This window comes from Anabrus simplex, chromosome 4 (assembly GCF_040414725.1).
Source record: "Anabrus simplex isolate iqAnaSimp1 chromosome 4, ASM4041472v1, whole genome shotgun sequence".
Lineage (NCBI taxonomy): Eukaryota > Metazoa > Arthropoda > Insecta > Orthoptera > Tettigoniidae > Anabrus > Anabrus simplex.
Genome location: NC_090268.1, coordinates 357,562,648 through 357,580,038, shown reverse-complemented (window position 1 = coordinate 357,580,038; position 17,391 = coordinate 357,562,648). Strand labels below are relative to the sequence as shown.

At 42.3% G+C, this 17,391-nt stretch overlaps 1 long non-coding RNA gene across 1 annotated transcript in view; it reads right to left on the bottom strand.

Annotated features, from left to right (window-relative positions):
• Positions 1 to 17,391, bottom strand: part of LOC136872729 (uncharacterized) — a 493,104-nt gene that overhangs the window by 179,129 nt on the left and 296,584 nt on the right. The gene's annotated exons all lie outside the window — the stretch shown is intronic.

The window sequence follows — 17,391 nt, the reverse complement described above, 5'->3', positions numbered from 1 at the left end:
AAAATTTCCAAATTCAACATTCCTTATTTCATAGTGTTTTGATATTTTCCCGTCAGTTTTATTAAAGCAAAGACTGGGTAAGAAACATATCAGCGGTGACTGACGGACAGGGAAATTCAATCTACCAGAGAGTGGAAAAACCTGTTGTTGAGCAAGGAAGTACCAATGACGTGTAAAGAAGTGATGTATAAGATGTACCACTGCCCAATATTAACGGATAGTTGAAACGCAGATAGGAGGGAGGACAAGAGGGAAACCCAGACTAAGGTGGCAGAAAACGATCAAGAAGAGTATAATTCAAATCTGGTTTGGAAAACAGTTAAGGAGAAACAAATGTGGTCTGATAGAGGAGGATGGAAATTTGCCATAAACATCACCCAATGGGAGCTGGACGAGGGAAATGGATGATGAAGATGGTGATGATGATAAAATATTTGTCATGTTACCAGCGGATATTATTACAGTTTTCGTAGCGACATAGCCTCAATTTCTTCTCTTTCTAAACTTCACATGATTTAATCTACTTAAGCCTGACTACTAGTTTGGCTTTCTTTCACATAAAATCTTATTGAATGATCGAACTCAAAGTTGGCCAGTTTATAGCTGGTGCCTTTAACTATCATATGGGATTATTTATATTAGGCTGTCTACCAAGTGTATAAGGGATTTAATTCCATACACAGATGTTTATGTGCATTTTCTTCTTAACAGTTTACCAGGAAAAATTCTTTTCCGTGTATTGGTGCACACTTTGAGCGATGGAAACCAAAATCACTGGTAAACTGTCAGTTCTTTAGGAACAAACATACATAATTTAGAATTACATTTCTTTTGTAATAGCTCATATAGGTTTTCTTCGTAACTCTAACGACTTGCCAGAAAATTGTACTTCCTATAGTGAAATTTCTAACTGGTATATTTTTCTATGAATTTTTGCCATTTTTTCTGAAGTATATCTCCTCTGATATAGTAATGTTGTCAACTTTAAATATTGTACCTATGAAACGTTTTGAGTAGGATTTTTTACTTTCATTTTACCAGTTTCGTTAAAAAAGTCCCTGGCATCGAAATGTTTTACCTTTGGCACCATATCTTGCACAAATCTGCTGGATACTTACACTATGAAATATCAGCGTTAAAGTTTTTTTCTTGACAAATATATATTGTCATGCAGCATTTTTTAAAGGTAACTTTTTAAAATATTTGTACACACAACATTTCGTAGGTGAAAAATAATTTTAAATCACCTTCCACCGTAAAATGGCTATGACCATTTATGAATCAACTAACTACAATTATTGTGTAAACTTTCTCCTACATCAGACAAAAAATTCCATGATAACGGACTCTTTTTATAAGAGAAACCTTTCCTAAGCCATAAGATGCAAAATGAAAATCGATGCAGCCTTCACTCACTTTAGCATTGCCATGCACAATAAATGTGCCCTTCAGATTTCTTTCTTTTCTCCTCCAATAGTATTTTCATCGCCACTTTATTCAGCTCTTTACTTTCACCTGAGCTCCTACTTCCTGCTTTGTTGGGTCGTGTCCAGTAGAGCATAGGACAGTTAAATGCCAGCAGACCGCCATTTAAAGGAGGCGCTGTGGAATTAAAAATGACGACATTTAAATTATGAAAGCACTTTTTGATAGAGCACACATCAGGGTACTTTTAGTGTTCTATTTTTTTTTTTTTTTTTTTTGCAAGTTGCTTTACGTCGCACCGACACACATAGGTCTTATGGCGACGATGGGACAAGGAAGGGCTAGGAGTGGGAAGGAAGCGGCCGTGGCCTTAAGTAAGGTACAGCACCAGCATTTGCCTGGTGTGAAAACGGGAAACCACGGAAATCCATTTTCAGGGCTGCCGACAGTGGGGTTCGAACCTACTATCTCCCGAATACTGGATACTGACCGCACTTAAGCGACTGCAGCTATCGAGCTCGGTATTTATTGTTCTAAACCCAATGTCGATATTTTTCTTGAAATTAATGAAATTTCACCGCGGGCTAGTGTCCCCTTAGGAGCATAAAGAGTGTAGAGTCGGAAAAACTGTAGGTAGAAGGCATGGTGAAATGTTGTGAAAATCTCAAAGATTTTATGAAAATGAACTACACAGTACGGAATAGAACTTCATAATGATCAGTAATACGTATATATGTTTACTATATGTATTTTCGATCAGTAGTATCACTTTAGGTAGTGTTTAAAAAATCACGGACCGAGCTCGATAGCTGCAGTCACTTAAGTGCGGCCAGTATCCAGTATTCGGGAGATAGTGGGTTCGAACCCCACTGTCGGCAGCCCTGAAGTTAGTTTTCCGTGGTTTCCGATTTTTCACACGAAGCAAATGCTGGGGCTGTATCTTAATTAAGGCCACGGACGCTTCCTTCCCACTCCTACCCCTTTCCTTTGCCATCGTCGCAATAAGACCTATTTGTGTCGGTGCGACGTAAAGCAACTTGCAAAAAAGTATATATCACGTGCGCTTCTTCTGAAACTGATTCAGCTCGCTTGCGTACGGATACCGGGAGAGGCGGGACGGAAGAATGAATCCTCCAACTGTGCGGTGATGAAGGCAAAGAGTGAGGAAAGAAAATCTGCTATGGCAAGGTCCGGACTCTCTCGAAATTATTTCAGCCTAGTGCAGGGAATGTCATACATGTCACTTCCGCCAGCTACGTTCGTACTGATAACTTTCCCGTATTGTTCGCACGGAGCCCTGAACTGTGGTTGTCTCACGGGAAAGCAGGTGCGTACTACTATTGGTTGAAATTCCTATTAAACTGGAAATAATTCCACATATGCGAAGCCGTGAGTAAAGCTGGTTTATTTAACTTCTATGTTAATAAGAAGGGAATTATTAACGTATTTGTGAAATGCTGTTATGAGTAAATGGAACCCAATCATCTGTCATAATACACCCATCAAATATTTCTTCAACGTTTGTTGCAACATGTGTCTAATTTTAAAAACTTCGCTACGCTGTTTGGGCCAGGTAGCTTCTAATTTGTAATCGGGAGATGGTGGGTTCTAAGCTCACTTTCGGTAGCCCTGAACATGGTTTTCCGTGGTTTCGCATTCTACACCAGAAAAATGCAGATGCTATACCTTAATTAAAGTCACGGCCAATTTCATCCTAGTCCTAGCCCTGTCCTATTTAATCATCGCAGCAAAACCTGTCTGTGTCAGTACGACGTAAAAAAATTACAAAAGATAACTGAACATTTTTTCTTGCATTCATATTATTTTATCATTCTACTGGAAGGAGCCCGAATACATTGCACACCTGCTTGGATAAATTGTGGGCATTTGAACTTGACAGCAGACAGCTGTTCCCAGAAGACAAATTAAAACATTGACAAGATCCCTTGAACTTTTCCGACAGACGCTGATAAAATATTATATAGTGGAACTAAATAAATGTTACAGCTACCAGCAGACGTTCCGGATCATATGGAGTACACCGAAAATATACAGACCTCGGTTTGTTTCGCGCCACTTGGGAAACCAAACTGCAGCATATTAACGTCTATAATAAATAAACGCTTGAAAATAACACCTACATGAATGCAACTGGGAACTTGGAGCAAGAACGTATAGCTCGTTTTGCAAGATCTAGGCATAGAAATGAATGATCAAGTTATGTCCAACACTAGCCATCTTCCCAATGTGAGGAAGGTCGGACAGATACTACGAGACAGGGAAGTTCAGTCATGGACGCAGCTGTCGCACAAAGGAAAGGGCGTTGGGCTCTTCCAGGAATACAAGGCACGGAACAAATGGATAAGAGATCACCGAGGATTATCCTGTGCGGAATGGAGAGAGGCCATCAAGATGACAATGAATGTATGCGCCGTTCGTTTAGTACCGGGAAGGTCCCAGCACAACATCCTCTGTGTGAGTCGCCACAGAGAGCACTAAACTCTTGGGTGCCTGTCCTCACGGGGAGGTATTGAGAAATTTCCTCCATCAATCAATACGACACATGATCGCGAACTCGCTGAGAGATCATGGTTTCACAGCGCACGAAGAGGTTTCTGGCCTAGCTACCGATGGGAGTAACACGCGTCTTGACGTGTTAGCCTGTCAACCAGCTAGCAAGCAAGGACTTATCTTAGATCCCACAACACACTTAGAGTCGCATATTGGCCAGGCCGAAGAGGTGGATGCCGAGAAGAAGTCGATTTACCAGCCAACCGCAAACTATTATAAAGACAAATATCACCTAGACAATATATCCATCCATGGACTCATGATCGGAGCTCTAGGCACAATCCCTAAATTTCTTGTACAGCAGTGGGATTCTCTCGGTCTCGACAAGACATCGCTATCGCCGCAAATAACTACTCTGCAACCATATACGGTATATAGCATTTCACGAGCCACACCACATTCCAAATTTATTGCTGATTCTTGCGATAGTCGTTATTTCTATCTATCATACTAGCAAATTCACCAATAACTTGGATGACATAAGATTGTATGGTTGATATACTTCGTCCTTGTGCCAGCCTCCTCACGAACACTTTTATTTGCAAAAAGTAATTATTTTCACATTTTGAAGTTAATTTTGAATTTTGATTAATTTCGCATTTCATCTCGTATAGGAAATATTTCAGCTCCATGGATGGACGTTTAACGCACTAGTGTTCTGTTCATGAGTACCTGGATTCGATTCCCGGCCAGGCAGAGGATTTTAACTGCATATAGATTACTCATCTGGCTCGGGGGCTGGGGGTTTGTGATCACCTTAATTCACTTCGCTCTATGAACACAGAAAACATCACACTACCAACCACCATAGAATCATGCAATAATGAATAAATCCCACCACGGCGAGTTTGTAAAGGACATCCGCACATAAAACTGGACCAAATCTATACCAAATATTGACCCCAATAAACTACGAGAAATTCCAGGAAGAAGGGATGATTTCGTATTTCTTAAGATCTTAAGATATGGGGAATCTTGCTTTATGAAGTAGAAATCGCTGATGAAGGGACTGGGGGCTACCGAAATATGTACGAGTGAAATGATTGTTCAAAATTAGGAACTTGATAATATATGGACCCCCACGGCACTTGCGCCCTTGAAGGGGCTTTGGCCTGCTCAACGACTGCGGTTCAGCCCGAAGGCCTGCAGATTACGAGGGGCCGTGTGGTCAGCAGGACGCATACTCTCGGTCGTTATTCTGGGCTTTCGAGACCGGGGCCGCCATTTTACCGTCAGATAGCTCCTCAATTCTAATCACGTAGGCTGAGTGGACCTCGAAGCAGCCCTCAGGCCGCGAGAAAAATCCCTGACCTGGCCGGGAATCGAACCCGGGGTCTCCGGGCGAGATGCAGGCACGCTACCTCTACACCACGGGGCCGTCTAATATACAGACAGGGCGAGCTAAACCATCACCCACAGTATATTTATAAAGTAAAATGTACAAACGCTTAAAACAAGTTCGTTTAACATCGCTCCTTGCGGAAAATCACCTCTACAAGCCATTTCATATTTCTTCTGAACAAGAACCACGCACCAGGCTTTATCGTGACCTCCATTAATATTGTCATTCGTTTGGGTAGGACGGCGGAATTACAGTCCAATTTTTATTACACGGGAATTATATCCTCTAACTTAGTGAAAGTTCTTATGAAGTTGGTAAAAGAAATGTGTAGAACACGTTCAGTCAGGTACTATTTTAATGGAATATATTCCTCCTCCTCCTCCCCCTCTAACTAGTGCAAACTTTCCAGTTTGCTAAGGACTCATCTGTTTCACAAGAGACTCTCCCTTTTCAGAAAGTTAGTATACGAAGTAACCATATCCCTACTCGGGACAGCAATATCTTCAGTTCTGTCGACAAGCAAGCTCCCAAGTTCAGAAACCAAGAAGAGTGACTAGCGGTACAACTTTGCATCCGGTGCAAGTTCGAGAGTAATCGATCTCTGTAAATATCGCTAGGTCATGTGTAAAAGATTACACTTGCAGTTTCGACGTATAATACGTCTCTTCCAGCGGCTTCTACAGGAAAATGCATGTCACGATTTTATGAAGGAATTAAAATGCTAATAAGTTCGTCGCTATACATTGTATGAACGAGCCATGCGGATATTTTCTTTCATCAGGACATGCTCTTTCATTTGAGATCAATCCCACTCTTTTGCGACGTCGTCCGGTCTTGACAGCGCACGATCGTTATACATGTAAAACATTGCCGTATGCAGTAAATTAGTACTGTTGGGAGATCAGAAGAATGCACATGCCCGGTGAGGCACGGGACGAAGGGGTCTTCACTAGCAGAGCCAGTGACGCAATGGTTACCATAGCAACTCCGCTACTATCCAGGCGACTTTATATTGTCTTCTAATGGCAGCTCTTCGCTCTTGTCAGTTGTAATCCAGCAAACTGCAAAGTGTCAGTCAATGTTTTCATGTAGCAGATACGAGCAGATAAGAGCCGATCTGTCTGGGCAGAACAGGGAGTTCGTGCTTGCAGGCAACATTCCTCATTCTTGCATTCTTCTCATCTCTACACAGTACAGCTTCGGATCTCATTGCTCTAGGACGCTATTCTTGGTGTCAAACAACTAAATTAGATCTACTACATCGATTAAAACTCAAATCAAAATCGTGAAATATCGTAGCAAGCAGACCAGGATTTACAGAAACATTGTTATAATTTCAAGATGAGCTTCAAAATGGATAATAAATACTTTCTGAACTCTCAAAAATGACAACGGTGGAATAGAGCAGCCCATGGCGATTCCAAAAATACGCCCACGAATGCTGCAGAGCGAGTCAAAGCACGATGGACGAAGCTACAACCGAATATTTCTTGAGCTCACAAACTGCGTGGTGCTTAGTGAGGCACAGGGAACCACGTGTATATGGTTTGGTTATTATGGAGGGCCACGAGATAAAATGTGACGTTCGCCCATACCGTACTTCCGTAAGAGCTGCCAAATCCTGGGAAATAAGAACCGGTGTTTGAGTATGGTTCAAAGTATATGAGTTAATAGTCTTGAAACTGTTTCTGCCTGTTGTTCGTCGGATTTGAATTTATGGTCTTGGAACTGATTCTTCCATTACATTCTTGACGCTAGAACAAACTAAGGCAAGAATTTTTATTTATTCTAGTGGTGTAACGTCACGCAAACACATCAAATGATTTTGGCGATGCCAGGAAAGGTAAGGGAAATGGCCGCAGCCTTAATTAAGGTATAACCCCAGAATTTTCCTGGTGTGAAATGTGAAACGACGGAAACTCATCTTCAGGACTACCGACGGTGGGATTCGAACTACCTCTCCCGAATGCAAGCTCACAGATACACTGTCTTAACCGCACGGCCAGCTCGCTCGGTAGCAAGAGTATTGAAGACTGAACTTCAGTAATTATACTTTCGGGATAACCGGCACTAGGGAAATGGTAAATATCTCGATATGGTGACAATGTCAAGGGACCTTGATGGTCAATCTCTCGAATGACTAGGACGGTTGCCAGACGAGGAAGTCCAGAGCTCGGTATGCGCATTCAAGACAATGACCTCATGCATGATGAGTCTCAAAATGGATAACAAATGCTTCCAAAACTTTCGAGAATAGCAGCGAGAGGATAGAGAATACATCTTTAGTTTGGTTCGTGCACAGTGCTCTGCGCAGAATTTTGAGTATCAGCCGAGGTCAGATTCATGGATTTTATCTAAATGGTTAATTAACGATTAGAAAATAAAAGGATGAAAGTATTATTTGAAATTAGTTTTAATAATTCGTGCCTGCCCCGCGGTATAGCGCCACGTGCCTGCCTCTTCCCCGAAGGCCCCGAGTTCGATTCCCGGCCAGGTTAGGTATTTTTTACCTGGATCTGAGAGCTGGTTCGAGACCCACTGAGTCTACGTGATTGCAATTGAGGAGCCATCTGATGGTGAGATGGCGGCCCTGGCCTAGAAAGTCAAGAATAATGGTCGAGAGAATTCACCGTACTGAGCACTCGAAACCTCATAGTCTGCAGGTCTTCGGGCTGAGCAGAGGTCGCCTGGTACGCCATGGCCCTTCGGGACTGTAGCACCATGGGGTTTAATAATCCGTAACACCATGCTGAAAGGTGGGGCGTCTGCCTTATTGTGTTGAAATCGAGATTGCAGCGACGCAGTAAAATTTGTATAGTTCACAGCTCCATGCTGCTAGAGTGTTGTGAGTGATATTAAGTTTGTTTCGTAGATTTATGCAGTACTGGCTGCCATTGGTAACCATAACTTCCATACCTTTGCGAACAGGTCATTTGAATTGTCGAAACTTGTGGTAAATTTGCAAAATGTCTGATTATCTTCAGTCTAAAGGGATTAGAATTTACCGTATACGCATTCGGGGGCGAGTATGTCCACGAAATCTGCATTTGAAGTGCCAAAGGGTGCAAGAAAGTGGAGACGTTCTCGCAGCAGGAAATACAGACCAGCACTTCACTGGAAGTCGGCTGTAGATGACGACGCAGTTGCTGGGATCTCTCGCAGATCATCTCCGACTACCAGAAACTCGTAGAGGATGACGAAGCCCGTGTGGAGGAGCCGCGTCGGACAGTTAAGTTTGACAGGATTTGGCAAGTTGCCACAAAACACTAAAGAGTTTTATTCTGGACAATGGTTGGTGTAACATCTAACTCGGTCTACTTCATAACCGTCAGAAGATTGAATTTAATCAAAATTCGAATGGAATTTATTGATGATTTACATGCCACTGAGGCTGAAAACCCCTTTATGTAGCGTCTTCGTGTATTACAATACAGGTTTATGAACACACAAACTACATTTTTATAATATTAAAATGTTAAATTAAACATTAAACTTAAAAAATTAAAATACAGACACCAAATCCAATAAAATTCAAAACAAATTTTATAAGAAGTAAGAAAGTATATCATTCTTCTTCTTCTTCTTCTTCTTTTCCTACCGCTTTTTCCCACACCTGTGGGGTCGCGGGTGCGAACTGGTTCGCACATGTGGATTTGGCCCTGTTTTACGGCCGGATGCCCTTCCTGACGCCAACCCTATATGGAGGGATGTAATCACTATTGCGTGTTTCTGTGGTGGTTGGTGGTGTAGTATGTTGTCTGAATTTGAAGAGGAGAGTGTTGGGACGGACACAAACACCCAGTCCCCGAGTCAGAAGAATTAATCAGAAGCGATTAAAATCCCCGACCCGGCCGGGAATCGAACCCGGGACCCTCTGAACCGAAGGCCAGTACGCTGACCATTCAGCCAACGAGTCGGACTAAGAAAGTATATCATTAAGCCTATTTATTATTTTAGACTACAAGAATATAAATTACATAAAGTTAAAATATAGAAATAATTTTGTTGGACACAAGAATGCCTGATCGGGTACAGTTGCGAAATGGTGAAGATTAAAGACATTGAAGATACGGGATGCAGTGCAAACAAAAGATTTGTTAAACTGAGTGGTACGATGAAGGAGAATTTGAAGAGTAGTTTTTGCAAACCTTTTATCTCTGTTATGCACTGACTCCATAGTTTTAAATGCATTATAAAGTTAGGAGGGGGTCTTAAGTTCGAGAATTTCGTGCGAAGCAACGCCTACTGAGATTTCCCGTCGTTCATGGAGTTTCAACCATTGCAGCTATGCGTAATATGGTGTTCCGTGCTCATGACGCCTGGCATTCGTCACGTAACAAGCACATGCGTTTTGTACCCTCTGTAGTTTTATGTTCAACATTTCAGATAAGCCGTTGTATACGACTGATCCACAGTCAATTATTGGGAATATAAGACTTTGAACAAGTATTTTTCGTATGAAACGTGGTGTACCTGACACGTTACGTTTCAAAATATGCATGGATGACACAAATTTCGGATCACATTTGACGTATTATCAGACCAGGATAGGGTTCTGTCAAAAATTTGTCCTAGATTGTTAACGCTGTCCCTATAATGGATATCTGTATTTAGAATTTTTATCGCTGGGAGGGATTTGGGATCAACAGTTTTCGGGAGTTTTGTGTAACCTATGCAAATAAGGTGGGTCTTAGCCACATTTAAGTCAAGTTTACGATTTGCGCTCAATTCAATCAATCGAGAGATGTCACGGTTAAAATGCATTATACAAGAAGGTGCGTTACTGGGACTAATGTGGAAGTAAACTTGTAAGTCATCAAAATACATATGAAAAGTACTGCTTTTACAAACTTCAGAGATGTCATTAATGTAAATAGAAACGCATAAAAGACCGACGACTGATCCTTGTGGTACGTCACAGTTTATTGATTCCAGCTAGAGTATCGTCCGTCAACACTCGTGACGCTTTGTGATCTATTTGAGAGATATGATTCAAACCACGACATAGCACTCTGTGAAGAGCCAATTGACTTCAGCTTAGAAGGAAGAAACTCATGATTAACCGAGTCAAATGGCTTATAGAAATCAAAGAGACAAATGATAGTAAGTTGCCTCTTATCGGTGGCCGCGTGCATATTATCTGTAACTCTCAGCAGAGCAGTAGCAGTATCATGGCCCTTCTTGAAGCCAGATTGGTAGGGATTTAGAATACGGTATTTAGACAGATATCTGCTCATGAACAATTTTTTCTAGTGACGTACTAAGTGCACAGGGGGTGTTGATAGGCCTAAAATCACTACAGACTGCCGGTAATTTTTAGGCAAAGGACGTACATTGGCACGCTTCCATTCTAAGGGATGAACTCCATTCTGTAGGGAGAAGTTAAATAAATGCAGAAGGGCAGGAAGAAATAAGTCAATTCATGTAGAAATAATGGATATTGAGATATTATCTGGACCTTTAGCTTTAGTTCGAATTGATGTGACTGTTTCTTCTACCTGTGAAGGGTGTACGTACATGAATACACCTTGCGGCCGACACAGCCTGTCCAGTTTATTTGCCTGTTATCATCATAACCAAGGAACTTTTAATTTACTATGGAATGCTTTCTACAACGAATTGACCTTTTATTTCGCATAGAACTACCTTGTCCTTGAATATTGAATTTTCACGACCGGATTGTAATCGAAATAAACTTTCACCCCATTAGGTCATATTCCGTATATATAGTACGTGTTCAAGATATGCTCAGTCTGTCTTCCTTTCTTTCTTTCTTTCTTTCTTTCTTTCTTTCTTTCTTTCTTAACCTGTTTACCCTCCAGGGTTGGTTGTTCCCTCGGACTCACGAGGGATCCCACCTCTATCGCCTCAAGGGCAGTGTCCTGGAGCGTGAGACATTGGGTCTGGGATACAATTGGGGAGAATGACCAGTACCTCGCCCAGGCGGCCTCACCTGCAATGCTGAACAGGGCCTTTGGTGGGGGATGGGAAGATTGGAAGGGATAGACAAGGAAGAGGGAAGGAAGCGGCCGTGGCCTTAAGTTAGGTACCATCCCGGCATTTGCCTGGAGGAGAAGTGGGAAACCACGGAAAACCACTTCCAGGATGGCTGAGGTGGGAATCAAACCCACCTCTACTCAGTTGACCACCTGAGACTGAGTGGACCCCGTTCCAGCCCTCGTACCACTTTTCAAATTTCGTGTCAGAGCCGGGAATCGAACCCGGGCCTCCGGGGCTGGCAGCTAATCACACTAACCACTACACCACAGAGGCGGACGATATGTTAAGTACAGAACGAAAATTGCCAACCGACCCCACACCCTTCCGATTTCGCGTCGGTTGCTCTATCAATTGAGCTATGGTAGCCTGGGTCATTATTTGTTCTGTTGGAAAGGATCTAAGTTCCCTTTGTTTCAGTTTTTCTCCCATCCCGCTTTCCCTTAATAAGAATAAATAGATAATATTCTAAAGAGCCTCACTTTTAACTTAAATACCAACTGTCGTTCAATTCCACCCATCCGTTATCCTGTAATGCTGAAACAGATAAAAAAATAATAAAGTAAACCCGCCACTGGCTGTTACCTACCCTGTCCTACATAAGATTTAAGAACATTTCATGCCTACGGAATTAAACCGAAAAATGAATGAAAAGAATTTCTTCCGAGAAACAGTGCTTTAGTTGTATTTCTAGCACAAACCTAAGGCAAGCAAGCGTCGCTTGCGAGTTTGAGAGGACATTTTAAAGATAATAGGAATGCTGACTAGCATTGGAAGATACTGTCTCCCTCTTCCGCTCTGTTCTTTGTATTGGGCTAATCTTGATCGTTTGTCTAGCTTCGCTGAGCTAGCAAAACGGACCTCATACTCTGTGACTTTGGTGAGGTTGCAGCATATTTTTACATTCTACTACGTGGAGGAACATTTTAATGCCCTTACTTCGCTGGCAGAAAATACGAGCACAATTCGCATAAGATAATGTGCTGTAGAGGTACAGACTAATGAAGTCATTTGTTTGCAAAACCGGCCATCTCGAAATGGTTAAATTTTTCAGGAAACCGAAAAACTTTTAAAATATACACAACGAGATTTAGAATTGTTTTGATTTACTTATTCGCTTATAAATAACATTGTAATGAATGTTACAGAACACCAATGTTCTATTTTACTTAAGTTTCAAATTTGGAGATGGCCGAGTTTGCACCAAACGAAAGCAACTGAAGGAATGAAAATGTACAAAAATGCTTTATCTTAATTTAAAAGTTAACTAAAAAGAAATAAATATAGTGTAAACATCCAATGTATTTACACAAAATGAACCAGAATTAAACATTAATTAAAGCAATTGTCTACACTGAGCTCACATGCAACTTCCCATCTTCTGGGTTGTTTTATGGAAGGTTATTATTATCAGCGAGTTTTTTGTAAAATTCCAGCACTGCTATATTTCACCACCGAGTCCTAAAATGTTTTGTCAATAGAGATACATCTTTTGTCTAACTCCAATTTTCGATGAAGAAAATAAGCTGGTTGGAGGCCGAGTTTGCAGCCAATAGTTTGTTGTCTTCTGTAAAATTGGACAGACAGCATATTGAGCAGAAAAAGTGGATTTCAATTTATTTATTTTTTATTTTATTTTTGGAGGTGACCGGATTTGCAGGTAGACGACTCGGTTGTTTTCACTCGACATTCTTATTCCTGACAAATCATAACCCTATATCATACAGCACATGTTATTGACCCATTAAAGCCCAACACGCCAGTCTGAAGACCGCTTAACCCAGTTTTGACGTGAAAACTCGTATAAAATCAGGCTACACAGATTCGAACCTTAGTGTAACGAAATCATAAGCTCATCTTCGAGAAAAGACTTCGCCAGGAGAGGGATTTGAACACGACCTCCAAGCTGACCGGCTGAAACCCAAGGTGTGTTCGTGTTTGTGTTTGACACTTATGGCTCTCAAGCAGGTCATAAGCCACGTGCACATTTAGTATCATCGCCTCGCAAAGTCCATTTGAAATCACCCACGAAGCGATCTGATTGGCTAATTTCAGCAGGCGATAAAGTGATTACTACGTGAGATATTAATTTATTTTCTTCCAATTAGGTATCAGTACGACCAATCGTCTAACACTCATATACCCGGTTCACGTTTCCGGCCACCCTGTACAATGTCCCGTGACGTCAGAATTGCGCCATGCGACTTTTTCACGAAAACCCAGCGGGGCAATCCCCACCTGCGAACCAACGATATTTTAAAAAATAATGCCTCATTACTGAACATTTTATGTGATATATTATAGTTCTATAGGTGAGATAACAGTTTGTTGTAAACTTGGTTATAGATGAGATAACAGTTTGTTGTAAACTGGTCTATAGATGTGATAACAGTTTGTTGTAAACTGGTCTATAGATGAGATAACAGTTTGTTGTAAACTGGCCTATAGATGAGATAACAGTTTGTTGTAAACTGGTCTATAGATGTGATAACAGTTTGTTGTAAACTTGTCTATAGATGAGATAACAGTTTGTTGTAAACTTGTCTATAGATGAGATAACAGTTTGTTGTAAACTTGTCTATAGATGTAATAACAGGTCAATGAGCCGCTCAGTTTGTTGTAAACTTAAGTGTTAAAAAAAACCATAGCGCAACAGCTCTGAAGGGCCATGGCCTACCGAGTGGCTACGGCTCAGCCCGTAGGCATGCAGATTACGAGATGTCATGTGGTCAGCACAACGATTCCTCTCGGCAGTTATTCTTGGCTTTCTAACCGGCGTTGCCATCTCACCGTCAGATATCTCCTCAATTGTAATCACGTAGGCTGAGTGGACCTCTAACTAGCCCTCAGATCCAGGTAAAAAAATCCCTGGCCTGGCCGACAATCGAAACCCGGGCCCCCAAGTAAGTGGCAAGCATGCTACTCCTACACCAGAGGGCCGGCACTGAAGTGTGAAGGCAATGAAAATACTCGCCCTGCTCCTTTGCTGAATTGCAAGCGTACTGGAGTTCGCTTCAGAGGGTTCCGGGTTCGATTCCTGGCTGGGCACTGGATTTCAACTAGGTAAGGGTTATTCTGTCCGAAGGCAGGTCCGAACCTCCGGAGAGGTGTTCCTGAGTCGGAGTTTACGTGCGGTAGGGTGACCAGTTCCTTTCCGCTCCTACATTCCCTTACCCCCACCAAAAGCGCGTGGCAACCCAACCAACTCCTGACCACGCCCAATGTTGCTTAACTTCGCAGATCTCACGGGATCCGGTTTTTCAACACGGCTACGGCCGTTGGCGGATTTCAGCTAAGTATGATTAATTCCTCTGGATCGTGAACTAGGTGTTTATGTTCGTCTAAATACACTTTTCTCCATTCTCATACAACACAACACACTACCAACCACCACATAATCTCTTAATACTGATTTCACTATTATTTATCAATTGGATGAAAGGACGCCTCTGTGGTGTAGTGGTTAGCGTGATTAGCTGCCACCCCCGGAGGCCCGGGTTCGATTCCCGGCTCTGCCACGAAATTTGAAAAGTGGTACGAGGGCTGGAACGGGGTCCACTCAGCCTCGGGAGGTCAACTGAGTAGAGGTGGGTTCGATTCCCACCTCAGCCATCCTGGAAGTGGTTTTCCGTGGTTTCCCACTTCTCCTCCAGGCGAATGCCGGGATGGTACCTAACTTAAGGCCACGGCCGCTTCCTTCCCTCTTCCTTGCCTATCCCTTCCAATCTTCACATCCCTCCACAAGGCCGCCTGGGCGAGGTACTGGCCATACTTCCCTTTTGTATCCCCCGACCAAGAGTCTGAAGCTCCAGGACACTGCCCTTGAGGCGGTAGAGGTGGGATCGCTCGCTAAGTCCGAGGGAAAATCCGAACCTGGAGGGTAAACAGATGATGATGATGATGATGATGATGATGATTATAAAAGGAATACTTTGTATTTCTTCTCAACTAACGCCTTGCGCCATGCTATATTGGAACCTCCACTTATACTGTCACACGTTCGGGCTGGATGGTGGAATTACACTCCAAATTTTATTACACGGAATGTATATCCTCTAACTTGGTGGAAGATGCTAAAGAATTGTGTTGAACCCGTTCACTGTTTTAATGGAATATATTCCTCCTTCCATACTCCAGTCGTAGTGAACTTTCTAGTTTCCTAAAGGCTCATGTGTTCCACAAGACTCTCCGATTCCAGCAAGTTAACATACGAAATAATCATATCCATACCCGGGACGGATATATCTTTAGTTCTGTTGACAAGCAAGCTCTCAACTTGAAAAGCCAAGAGGAGTGACTAACTTTGCATCGATAGTAATCGATCTTGGTAAGTATTCTTGGCACATGAGCAAAAGACTAAACATACAGTTTACGTGACTGTGGATATCTCGAACATAGTCATGAAACCCTAAGTATTTGTTAGGAATCAAACCACGCAGACTTAATGGGATGCCGGTGATAATATCACAATGCTATCTCGAGCAGAAATGGCCAATTGTTGCTTCCATGGATCTGGAGTAAGATTTGTACATCTGGCAGAGGATAGGATAATGTGGAAAGATTTCCAGGGATCGGTCTAAAGTCGTTTAGACCGACAGCGTGAACTAAGGGGTGCATATCCAGGATGAACCGAATTCGCGCACTCGGGCGGCGCAGCGCGACTCCTCACATACCAGCAATAAGAAAATGTCTCTCTCAAAAGTTAGTCTTGCGAGTAGTCTATATTCGGCAGGAAAAGGACGTTGAAGAGTGACAATCTGGTAACACTGTAACCACATGTAGGGTAATTACCTCTGTCGGCACATATTAGTCGCGCTGTCCAGTTGGTGCAATGGATAGAGTTTTGGATTAGCATGCAGGAGGTCGAGGGGTCTATCCTGGGTTGTGGCGTATGTATTTTATTTCGTAAATGTAGTCCAGGTGGTATGGTATCTGGCATCTTAATCGTCAACAGCGAATAAATTCACGCCCAAGACGTGGAAAGGGCTTCTTTAAAAGCTGACCAATGAAAACGAATGTTCGTCCATTTATAGGGTCGTAGTATGTAAGTGCAAATGGTTTCTAAAAGACCCGCTGCAATCGCTCTTGACGATTAAGATGCCAAATACCATACCACCTGGACTACATTCACGAAATAAAACACATACGCCTCAACCCAGGATCGACCCCTCGACCTCCTGCGTGCTAATCCAAAACTCTATCCACTGCACCACCTGTACAGCACAACTAATATGTGCTGACAGAGGTAGTTACCCTACATGTGGTTACAGTGTTGCCATATTGCCCCACTCTTCAACGTCCTTTCTCTGCCGGATATACCCGCATGACGAACATTTCAGAGGTAGTTACCCTACATGTGGTTACAGTGTTGCCATATTGTCACTCTTCAACGTCCTTTCTCTGCCGGATATACTCGCATGACGATCATTTGTGAGAGAATTTTTTCTTTCATTGCTTGCATGTGAGGAGTCGCGCTGCGACACCCAGGTGCGCGAATTTCGGTTCAACCTGTACACGCATATATTCCTTAGTGATTACATTATTTGTAATTATTTGTGTCTCTCTCGTTTGTCTACTAGGAAACCTTTCAATGGAACATCATTAAACACTTTCACATAATCTGAGAATCTGTGACAGTCACTATTTAAGTGCAGGAGATAACAGTAAATGGCCCGAAGGAATCTTGTTACGTGGTTGCTGGGGTTACTTGTCTTACTAGAGGAGACAGAGTGCCTCAACAAGATAAAGATATAATTGTAACTGAGAGAACAAAGGAATATCAAGTAGCAGTTAAGGCTTGAAGAGGATGTTGAACAGTCGTATAGAGTGAATTTGGCAAAGTAGAACGCTTATGAAATCTCAGATTCTTACCTCACATATACGTAGAGAATCAATACAAATACCGAGGTTGGGGAAAGGCAGGCGCCACAGGAAAACTTTCGAAATTCCTGGTACTCTTCCAACATGTAGCAAATTAACTAAAATGTAATACTGTAGTTGGCATTGTTGTTTTAAATCGACATGAAAGCTATTTTTCCTCATTAGGTATCATTTGT